The sequence below is a fragment of the Pinus tabuliformis genome, chromosome 5_1, assembly GCF_031772625.1.
Source record: "Pinus tabuliformis cultivar Carrire ecotype Pingquan chromosome 5_1, CPIR1, whole genome shotgun sequence".
In the NCBI taxonomy this organism is placed as follows: Eukaryota; Viridiplantae; Streptophyta; class Pinopsida; order Pinales; family Pinaceae; genus Pinus; species Pinus tabuliformis.
In genome coordinates, this window is record NC_142305.1 from 782,549,347 (window position 1) to 782,560,712 (window position 11,366).

At 36.9% G+C, this 11,366-nt stretch overlaps 1 pseudogene; it reads right to left on the bottom strand.

Moving 5' to 3' along the window:
- Positions 1-8,329: 8,329 nt before the first annotated feature.
- Positions 8,330-8,854, bottom strand: LOC149167278 (3-oxoacyl-[acyl-carrier-protein] reductase 3, chloroplastic pseudogene; annotated as a pseudogene).
- Between the last annotated feature and the right edge of the window lie 2,512 nt (positions 8,855-11,366).

Genomic DNA, 11,366 nt, shown 5'->3' on the forward strand with positions numbered 1-11,366 from the left:
GTGTGCTCTGTCGATTTCCCTCAGCATCCAAAATAGAGCTTACATTATTCCTTATTTTTCGAGCGGTGGTCTGCTTATGAAAAAAGGCTGAATTCTTATCTCCTCCTTGCAGCCAAAGCTGCCTCGACTTTATCCTCCATTTAAGTTCCTCTTCTCTGTTTGCGCGACACAACTGTAAATAAAGATCACTTTCTTGTTCTTTGCTCTCCTGGGAGAGGTCGTGCTCTTCTATTATTCTATGAATGCAATCTAGTTTGCTCTTGATCTCCTTTTTGATCTTCTCGGGCTCCTTATAACAAGTTTTTTCCCATTCCTTTAGGGCCTGCTTGGTTTTTCTTAGCTTGGTTTCCCAAATGAAACCAGGGGACCCTTCAACATGCTGGCACCAAGTGTTTTGAACGATTTCTTTGACTGCTGGAATGCAGTTCCACAGGGAACTGTACTTGAAAGGAATGGGTCTGAGAGAACAGTGGGTTTCCAGAGTAAGAGTTATTGGATAATGGTCAGAGGCTGAGAAGGGAAGGATGGTGGCATACCCCACTGAGAAGGAGGAGAGGAGCGTAACATTGATTAAGATTCTATCAAGCCTTTCCATAATGTTGCCTTTGCCCAACCTGCGATTGCTCCAAGTATATCTTCGGTTTTTTGGAGCTACATCGATGAGATCATGATCTTGCATAATGTTTTCTAAGTGAGTTCTGTAGGGATCAGGGGAGAAGCTACCCCCTCGTTTCTCATTGGAGTGGAGAATAAGGTTGAAGTCTCCCCCTAAAATGATGTTATAATTTCCTTCTACATCTATGCTGGCTTTGAGATCATCCCAACAACGCTCCTTGTCTCTGTAGTGATTAGGAGCGTAGACATTATAGATAACTATGATTTGATTGTCTGCTTTGTTTTCTAATACAATTTTGATCCAATGCTGATTAATAGTTTCTGATATGTAATTCCATGTGCTGTGGTTCCAGAGAGTTGCGATTCCTCCGGAGGCTCCTCTTGATTCACTAATGCTGCCATTATATTGCCTCTGCCGTTCAATAATTCCAATCATTTCCTACTGGCTCTGTTTTGTTTCCTGTAACATAAAAATTTCTGGTTTCTCGCAATGAATAAGATCTCTTAGGGTTGCAACTTTGGAGGGGTGCCCTAGTCCCCTACTATTCCAAGACAGAAACTTCATCATTGAGTATGTGGGGTACGGGGAGGTGCTCGCCCCCCTTGGTCCTTGTGGACTGTCTCTTTGTCATATTTCCCTAGAATATAAGATTCTATAGGGTTCTGGATGCCCATTGCTATATCTTTTTGAGCGTTCTCATCTCTATGTTGCTTAGCAGATTTCCTACCCGGCCCAGGTTTTTTATAAGAATCACTGGTAGCTCCATGATCTTTGGAGGAACTCCTGGTTATCCTAATAAGAGGAGGATCAAGGGAAGTCTGAGAGGAGATAACTAGAGGAAGAGAGGATTCAGTGGCTTCTATTTGGATCAAAGGAGGGGGGGGGAGTCCGGGGGAGGGATTTCGAGAGGAGATAGAACAGAGAAGGGATTGGATGAAGATGGGGGCAAGGGATGAGAGAGAGGGGGGAGGGCAGAAAAGGAAGGGGAGGAAGAAGAAGGGCGAGTTGCATTAGAGACTGAAGGGCCTACTTCAGGGGAGCTTTGGCCATCGGGGCTAACTTCTTTTTCTTAATTGTTTCCCATTGTTCATCTTGTGAGCCATTCTCAACATTAACGAGTTTAGTACAACGATTGGCGAAATGGCCATATTCATGACATACCTTACACTTGAATGGGATCTGATCGTAGTCCATCTGCTGAATATGGCTCTAGTCATCCACTTTAAGTTTGATGGCTTCGGGAAGGCCTTTGCCTAGGTCCACTTCCACACAAATACGTGCACAGGCTTGCATATTATCTTTTGGCTTGCTGCGATCAATGAATCTGCAATCTGCATTTCCGATTGCTCGAACCGATTCGTCTCCCCAGCAATGAAGACGGAGGTGAGGGAGACGAACCCAAACCGGAACAGCACTGGGGACGTCCAGTTCAGGGTCGAAATCAGGGGTCCATTTATTGAGATACAGACCTCTGGAATCCATGAAATAGGGCTCATTCCTAAAGATTAAGTCCTTGTATTCTCTGCATTCGAAATGAAAGGTAAAGTACCCCTTCCGACAAAATCTAATGGACATTTTCCCTTGAATTTTATCGGTCCAGTTTCTTTCAACCCATCTTTGCAGAGTCTTTGGAGATGGCCAGAGGCCCGTGAATTGACCAATGAGTCCTTTTTCTGCCAGAGAAAGGGCAGCCATGCGGGGAAGGGCTGGAGGTAGATTAACTTCCTGTAACACATCCAACTTTTTTACGAACTTGGAAATGGCTGGACGAGGGCGCTGCAGAGGCAAAGATTTAACCAGATCAGAGAAAGCTTGTTGAGCATCAGCCACCTCCGGTGTAGCGTCCGGAGGGGCCATGGTAGAGAGCCAAAGGCCAAGGCAAATGCACGGCTGGATAACCTAGTGGACGCAGAGCAGGGCGCATGCAGTAGTTTCTAAAATAACTAGTATTTTTTTACTCTTGATAACATTATTCTTATATATATATTTTTTAATAAAAATAAAATCATATGATTTTTCAATTAAAAAAATCATCACTATTAACATGTTAAGTACTGAATTTATCAATATTAATATATTAAAAATGTTAAATAAAATAAAATAATAAATATTAAAGAAATAAATGTAATTATAATAATGGTAGAATATTAAAATATTTAAAAATAAAATACAAATATAAATATATGATTATATAATATTATAATAATACATATTATCAAATTTAATTTTAATTTTAACAAATTTTTTATTATTTAATTTTAATTTTTAAAAATAATTGTAGATTATTATTATTATAAATTTATTTTGATGATGATGATGGTGGTGGTGGTTAACGTCTACTGAGACCAAACATTGGTCTTTCGGACCTAAAGAAACAAATTATTTATTTTGATTTAAGATTTTATTCCTATGCTCAAAAATCTTGGAGAGAAGCCTCCCGAGCTCACTATAATTTTGACATTGTAAAAGGCTAGGAAGGTCAGTATTGTAACAAAGATTGTGAAATAGAGATGTAATGTGGTTGTATGCGGGGCACTCTAAGAGGAAGTGGGTTTCATCCTCGATGTTCCTATTCTCACATATATGGTAGATCCTTTCCATCCATGGTGTTTTAGGAGCTGCCCAATGACCTGTTTCAATATGGAGCTCATGAGAATTCATTCTAATCTTTGCTATATTAATTTTCTTCTTTGAGCTAGTTAAAATAGAGAGATGCTTTTGATCTTCTAGGGTGGGGTTGATGACCTTCTTATAATAACTTAATTTTCTTTTAGCCGCTAAATCTTTCTCACACCACATTTTTTTCTTTGAACTTAGAAGTAACAATATCTTTAATGTTATTAATGTTTTGCAATGCATCATTCTCATTGATCTCCCAACAGTTTAACCGGGCCCTTGTGTCTTTATGCCACCCCCGATTGAGCCTTAGGTGGTTTTGGCTGGAATTTAAAGCTAGCTTAGGAAGTCTATAATCATCTATGTTATTGAGTTTGTGCTTGTACAACATAAACCTAATCATAGCTAGGCTCTCAATAGGGGAAATACTTGCTTCTATAAGGAGAATAGGATAGGGTGTATTACTTTTAATTTTCAGGTTATAAGTTATAAAATTCTTCTGGATTTGCTCAATATTTCTCCATGATTCTCTGGAGATGCTGCAACCCCAAACCTCACAGCCATATAAGATAACAGGAGTGACTAAAGTTTCAAAGAGGAACTTCTTTTTATCCCACATTACAAGGTTTTCTATTTTACAAGTATTTTCAAGAACAAAATAAGCTTTCCATCCCCCATTAATCCTTTTCTCAATACTATGGTTCCAGTTGAGCTTGTGATGAATATAAATTCCTAGGTACTTGTAAGAATACACTTCCTCCAAGTTATTATTTTCATACATAAAATTAGCATAAGTGTCCTTCTTGGATTTGATAATCATAACTTTTGTTTTGTCAGCGTTAACAGTCATACCCATGGTAGAGCAGAAATCCTTAAGAAGCCTGAGTTGCTTATCAAGATCAGATGGGCACCTTGCGAAAAGAACAATATTGTCAGCATAGAGAAGAAGGATGACAACTATCCTAGTTAAGATCATGCCATCACATCCCGCTTCCTCTAAATAGCCTTCGAGCTTATCGATGTAAATGCCAAATAGGGTAGGGGAGAGGGCGCAACCTTGTTTAACTCCGATGTTACACTTAATATCTTTCGACCACCCCTCATTGCTCTTTAGCTTGGCAATTACATTCTCATATAACCTTATAGCGGCAACTCTCAACTCGAGAGGAACCTTTAGCTCTTCTAATCTATTCCAAAGGTTGTATCTAGGAACTGTATTGAAAGCCTTTCTAAAGTCCACAAAGCAACAAAATAAATTGGATTTAATAGAGATAAAATAATATATGAGATATTTTTAATTTAAAAAAAAATCATATTTTAATTTGCTCTCTGTTTACCTAAATTAAAATGAGTCTAAATTGTTTGATTGGTCATTGTTTAAAATGTTTTTAAAAATTAAATAATTCTTTTACTTGTTAGAGATTTCTTAAAAAAAATTATTATATTTTTTTGGAATTAAGTTGAAGTTAAGTTGGGCTAGCCTCAATGTTGGATGGAAGAATGACCTATCTATTACTAGAATGCTATCACCTCCAGGATTGTATGGAGCTTGGTCGAACTTAAACACCACATTGGATAGTTTAATCCTAGGATGTGATTCCCATCCTCAACCCCTCCACATAAAATAACCCACACAAATCCATATATATATATATATATATATATATATATATATATATATATATTCTAGAACAACTACAATTTCTTTGTGGGTTGTTGATGACATATGTAACCATTATTATTATTATGTAGTCGACATGTCATGGCCATGTGAAACTGTGTAAGAGCTTTCAATGATCCTTGTATAAACATCAAGTCAAATGACTACACATGCACTTACTCTATTTGATTTTTTGGTTGGATTCAGTGTCCACTTTTGTCTTCTCCCACCTTAGTGTGCTATAGAGCCCATGGTTTGAATTTATTTTCCACACTATGAGAGTTAGCATACCATGAATCCTCTATCGTTGGCGCGCGTGCAACATGATCAATGGCATCTCTTTATTTTTATTCTCTATTTTTTGGGTCCAAGAGTGTTACTAGTCCTTTCCATGTGGGGTGCATAAGCCTGGCTTTCATAATATGACAAAATCATAGCAAGACCACTAGTTGAATTTATCAAGTCCTCCATGAGAATCAGTTGCTGTATAAATGTTTAGTTAGAGTTAAGGCACCTCTCATACTAAGGTTGTTGAAAAATTGACTAAACTGAGAGGGGGGGGGTGAATCAATTAAGTATATTCATGGACATTAACTTCTTTTCATTACTCTCATTAACTGGTACATAACATGAGCAACTTAAAAAATTATAACCAACATATGAATATGCGATCAACAAGTAATAAACAAACCAAACCAGATACATGAACACATAATAATAGCATACATTGACACCAAATATATGTGGAACCCCATAAAGGGAGAAAACATGTTTTTATTATTTTTGTGATGCAAAGGAAAGCTCCTACTCCTTATTACATCTGATTTTATGTAGGCCTCAACCTACAAGAGGCTGCTACCACCATTTTCTGCAAGCTACAACATGCAAGGAAGCTCTAACTCCCATATGTTTTCTGTAGGCTACAACCCACAGGAGGCTCCTACCTCAACCAACTCCAACTGGATATTTATCAAGCTTCAACTTGAAAGGAGACTACCATCCCCTTATGCAAACACGAAATAACAATGTACTTGTTTACCTGGTCATAAAATTTGCATATCTTCATCTTCATTTTTGCATCTTCTTCCCTTCAAATCTGCTTCACATCAGCTTCATAAGTGTTAGGTAACTAATGCATAATAGTTCAATCAACTCCCACACATTCATCCATTCTCTAACATCACTTATGCCTTCAAAAATCACATATTTTATAGAGATAGTTTGTTGGCTATTTGTATCCCACATAGGAATATGAAGTGAATAGGCTTGACTCTTTGCCTTCAACTCATTCATTTCCAAACTCTTCATATCTTTAATATTAAAACAAAAATAAATAATTCATCCAATATTAATTTCAACCGCATGTAGTCATTAAATGAATCAACCTAACGTCAACATCAAATACTAATCTTTTTTATTAATGCATCACAACAATCTTTGCCTTTGCCTAGGAGTCTTGGAGTCTTGCCTTTGCATCACAACAATTAATCTTAATCAACATTTTCACATCATATGTTCTTCAATATAAAATCTCTGCAACATTATCATAACATCTTAATGTATCACACCTCCTCCTCCTCCTTCTGCTCCTTTGCCTTCTTTTACTACTTGCTACTCCTTTGCTTGATGTTCTATGTGCTTGTTGCTCCTTGTGATGCTCCTTTTCTTGCTGCACATTTTCCATTATTGAAAATATTTCCAACAATCTCTCCCTTTGGCATTGATGGCAACACATTTGTCCTCCCCCTTTCATTCTCAGAAGTGTCTTCCTTCCTTTGATTACCTCCCCCTTTGATTTACAACCTGCAATGTACTTTTCTACATGATTTACAACCTACAATGTACTTTTCTACATGATTGAATGAACGTTACTCCAAATGGCTTATTAAGGCTCCCTCATATTGAATGAATGCTGCTCCAAAGTTAACCCTGCTCTATATGACATAGAAACATTGTAAGAGCGGTGAAAAATATTGTTGTGAGAACACTCTAAAAGAAAGAATATTGTTGAGAGAACACTTTGTATGGAAAACATGGTATGATTACAGTTTATGACTGTATATTTGTTAATACTCCCTCAGATTTAGTTTTGAGCCCATATATAACAGAAGCTTCTTCAATGTTTCAACACCGTAGTGTAGACCATATGAATGCTGCTCCAACATGAAATATGCTTCTTCAATGCTGCCCAGTGTACCAAGGCAATCTATGAAATGACAATAAATGTTGGTTCCAATTAATTGTAGCCATGCCAATTATATGTTGCTTCATATTATAACGCTTCTCCAGAATGATTTAATGTTTCCAAAGACACATTCAATGCTTAGAAACCCAATGCAAATTCAACGCCCATAAACTTAAAGTTTGGTATCATGTCTGCTCTCCATAATGCAAAGGACATAATGCTTGATATTAAGGAATGCTAGTACTACATAGTTGGTATGCCATCTGTCATTGTTCATGCATTGTCAATATGCTAGTTCTAGGCACAATGCATTATATTCACCCCTTGTATCATTTTTTATATTGTTCTTAAGAAGACGTACAACTTTTACTTGAATGAGCCCAACCTTCAAGTTGTTTGTTCTATTATGTAGCGCTGAAATATTGTATCTAGTAGTAGGGGACATTTCACAATAGCATCAAAAAAGGTGGGGGAATGCCTTGTCAGGGAAATAATAACAAGTAGACAAGGCTCTTTTGATGCAGCATAACAATTCTACGTTGCATGGCATTGTTGATCATTAATACCAACTCTCAAGGGATGTGAATATACGCCTTCAAATTTCACTGAATTCACTTGTCATCACTGGATTAATAACAACCAAAAGAAAACTACACTCTACGAATGTTCTAAACATTGGAATAGTCAGTTTTCTTTCCTCTAATGCAATCACAAACACAAATATTTATATGCATATGTCCCACAGAATATAACATACTAGAATATGATATAATGATTTCGTTGAATGCAACATTAATAGCCAACCGATATACCAACAATAAGTGATGTACCGACAAACCCAAGAGATAATACGTTTGTAGAAAAATTATGTGTCACCATAAACCAAATTCATGGAATAGCTTCAGGCAGTGAAGGCTCCTATGATACTGTAGGTTTTTAGTTTCATGCAAATGTTGAAGAAGCTGTGGAAGCTGCACGTGTTTCAAGGGAAATAGCACTTTCCTAATAATATCAAGATAATCGAAAATGCTAATCCATCTTGATTATCCTTTTAGTTTGCAGGATGTTTCAAATATAGTCACTACTTTTGAAGATTCTGGATGTGATAATTGAATTTTTTTTTTTTGGATTGCAGGAAACCAGAGTTCATTTCAAGTTGAATATGTAGTCCACAATATCTGAAACAACGAGTTTCTCCAGCGAAAACCTAAGTTTGCAAGTGAGGTAGATCAATTTTTCTTTCATCATAACTTTAGTTGTTTCCTGCATTGTTTACCAAGATGTCAACTGTTCCCCATGAGTAAATTACCATTTTAAACATACCCTCAACATTAGCCTCCTTTGACATATTCCCTCCATAAATAATGGCTGAGCCACCAACAGTTTCAATCTGTCTAGAAACATATTCAACCTCCTTTATCGATGGAGCATAGTTCATAAGAACCTTACATCGTGCTCTACCCAATGAAAAAGCAATGGTTTTCCAATTCCTCTCAAAGCTCCAGTTACAACAGCCACTGGGGATTCAACCTTTTTAGGAGTTTCAATAGTTGCTTGTTCAATTGATGCAATTTGATCCTTGAAACTTGGTACATGGCATAGCAATCTCGATCTCAATCATAAGGTGGAGGAAACATGAAGGGGAAGGGCATTGACATTAGCATAGAGAGTGCCTAAATGTTAGTTGGTGAGAAGGAGGAATAAGCTTGTTAATCACTACTTTATTTGCTGCATGGAGCATCGCCACATTGGAAGCCACCATGGATATTCTCTCCATTGTCTTGTTAGTGGAACTTTGAAGGGATCCACAAAACGATGGTTTCAATATGTGAGAAGCTCTTTCTGTATCATAAGTGCGGCAAGCTCAAGGCTAGTGAATACATATTGGCTATCTCAACTACATGCTAGCAGGCTAATGCCTTGCTTTAGATTTGGTTTATTTGTGAGAGCGCTGGAATGGAATGGGATTCGATCCCAAGTCTCTTCTCCTCCATCATCGATAATATTAGTGCAACTATGATTTTTGTACTTCACATATTATAAATGCACCATATTTTTTTCTCAACATGTAATGAGAATTGAGAAAAATCAACCTTTCGACCTCAGAGGAATAATGAAACTTCAACAATGAAACTTCATTTGTAATGCTCCTTTGGAGTATCTAACATTGTGATAGTGGGTGTTGTATAAATAAATGAATGTTTTCATAAAAATAACGCTCTCCATCCCACACCAAGCCATAGTACAACACTTTTCATTTGTAACTTTTCCACCACATATCAACGCTGCCCGCCATGATGTTGTTTGATGCCCTCAAAATTTACCAATATCAATGCCAACACATCATATAAAATCAATGACATATGTATGAAGGTCATAACATTCAACCAAAAGTAAATAATAATATATAACACCACTTGTAATTGTCCCATGTTAATAACATCAAAACTTTGTCATAGTAGTAATAACGCCAATGTAATAATGCATGGTTGGAATAACCTTTCCATTGTGATAACACCATACTGACTCTCTGACTCTGCCATTGTAATAACCTACCCACTAATAACGCACAATGAAATTACCATTCTTATTCTTGCATAACTTTCATCCATAGTCTAATTTGGGATTTGTTGGTCCAGATCTATCATAACATTTTTTTTTTTTTCAACCACAGTTGTAATGTAAGCCATCTTGTTTCTTCATAGTTTCTAAACCTAAAATTCATTCTAGCATTAATGCATACCCTGTTCTGGCAAGGATAACAGATACCACAATAATTGAATGCTACCAACACCAACAAGATTTGCGCATTAACATATTCTATTCCACAATGCATCAATAATGTATTTTCCAAATATATCAATGCCATAATATCATTGAGCATTTCTCTGTCGACTTGGTCACATTCCCATTACACAAAGAAATATCCTTTGAATCATGGACCTCTGCACCAATCCCTATCATTTCTCTGCCTCTGTTTTGTGCTCAGTTTAAGAGAAGCATTAAAGCCAATGTTATGATATGCTATTCATGGAAATGACCCTGTTCAATGCTGCCCCAAACTATCAATGCCATCATAATGCTGGTAACACCACTATAATCATGATTTAATCCATGCTGTTCCATGTACTGGTCAGTGTTAACGCTACTCCAATTGTATTCCAATCCTCCTCTCTAAATAGTCCTTACGTATATGACTTGCATTCAATATTATTTCCATTCACATCATTTCAAACTTTAAATGTATTCTCTTTATGAAATGTGCTTGATAAGAATCTCATATGCTTTTATCACATGTTGAAGAATGCTACTTGCATTACTAGGACCTTTATAAATGTCTAGGTGAAATTCCTTAACCTTGGCTTGAAAGGCCTCCTTGATTTCGTCCTTCGTGTAGTCTTCATCCTGCAGGCCCAACACTTCCAGCGGGTTTTCTCATGCCAACCATTCTTCACTTCCAATCTCTTTGTTGTCACTACAATTAACTCTTCCACATTGTTTTCTTCTTTCATGCTGACACCAACACTGTCCACTCAGGTTAGGAAGGTGCCTCTCCTTTTCTTCTTTCAAAAATGAATTATAGCCCCAAAAACAATTTTTGTCGGCATGTCATTAGCTTCAATTCCTTTATGACATTTTCAAATATAGGAAGGTAGAGGACTAAGATATCCTCATACCACCAATCTGAAAAAGAGCATTTATCTCTTTCACTACTGTTGATTCCATTCCACAAGATACTTCCTCCAGTGCTCTGCAGAGGATCATGTGCCTTCATAGGTCAACCAAATAAGTTTGTACAAGACACAGTATCTAAAGAATTCACACATCTTATCACTATTCGAAGCAATAAAATTAACTTCGCCATATTCTTCAGTCATTTGGAGATATTCTGCTGCACATAACACAATTTCAATGTTGGAAGGTGTGAAGTCCACCTTATCTCCGTAACAAAAAATTTCAACAAGTTAAAATGCTTATGGACCTCTAGGAAAATCTGTTAACTGGACCCAGTTAATAGATCTTTTATCATCTGCTAATTTGGAAACAATATTTGCTATCCTCCCAGACTTAAACAAGAGGGGAAACAAGTTTTCCCTTGGCGCTAGAATGCATATGCCATTCGAGTGTTGGTATAATTGCAGGCATGTTTGAACAAGCAAATGTGCTCAATACCTAAATTGTATTATACTTGGATATGAATGAGTGTGAGCATCCAACCTTACACAATGGTCTGCAACAGAGATATCCAGATGGGTATTATATGATTGATATAAAGAGCATTCAACATT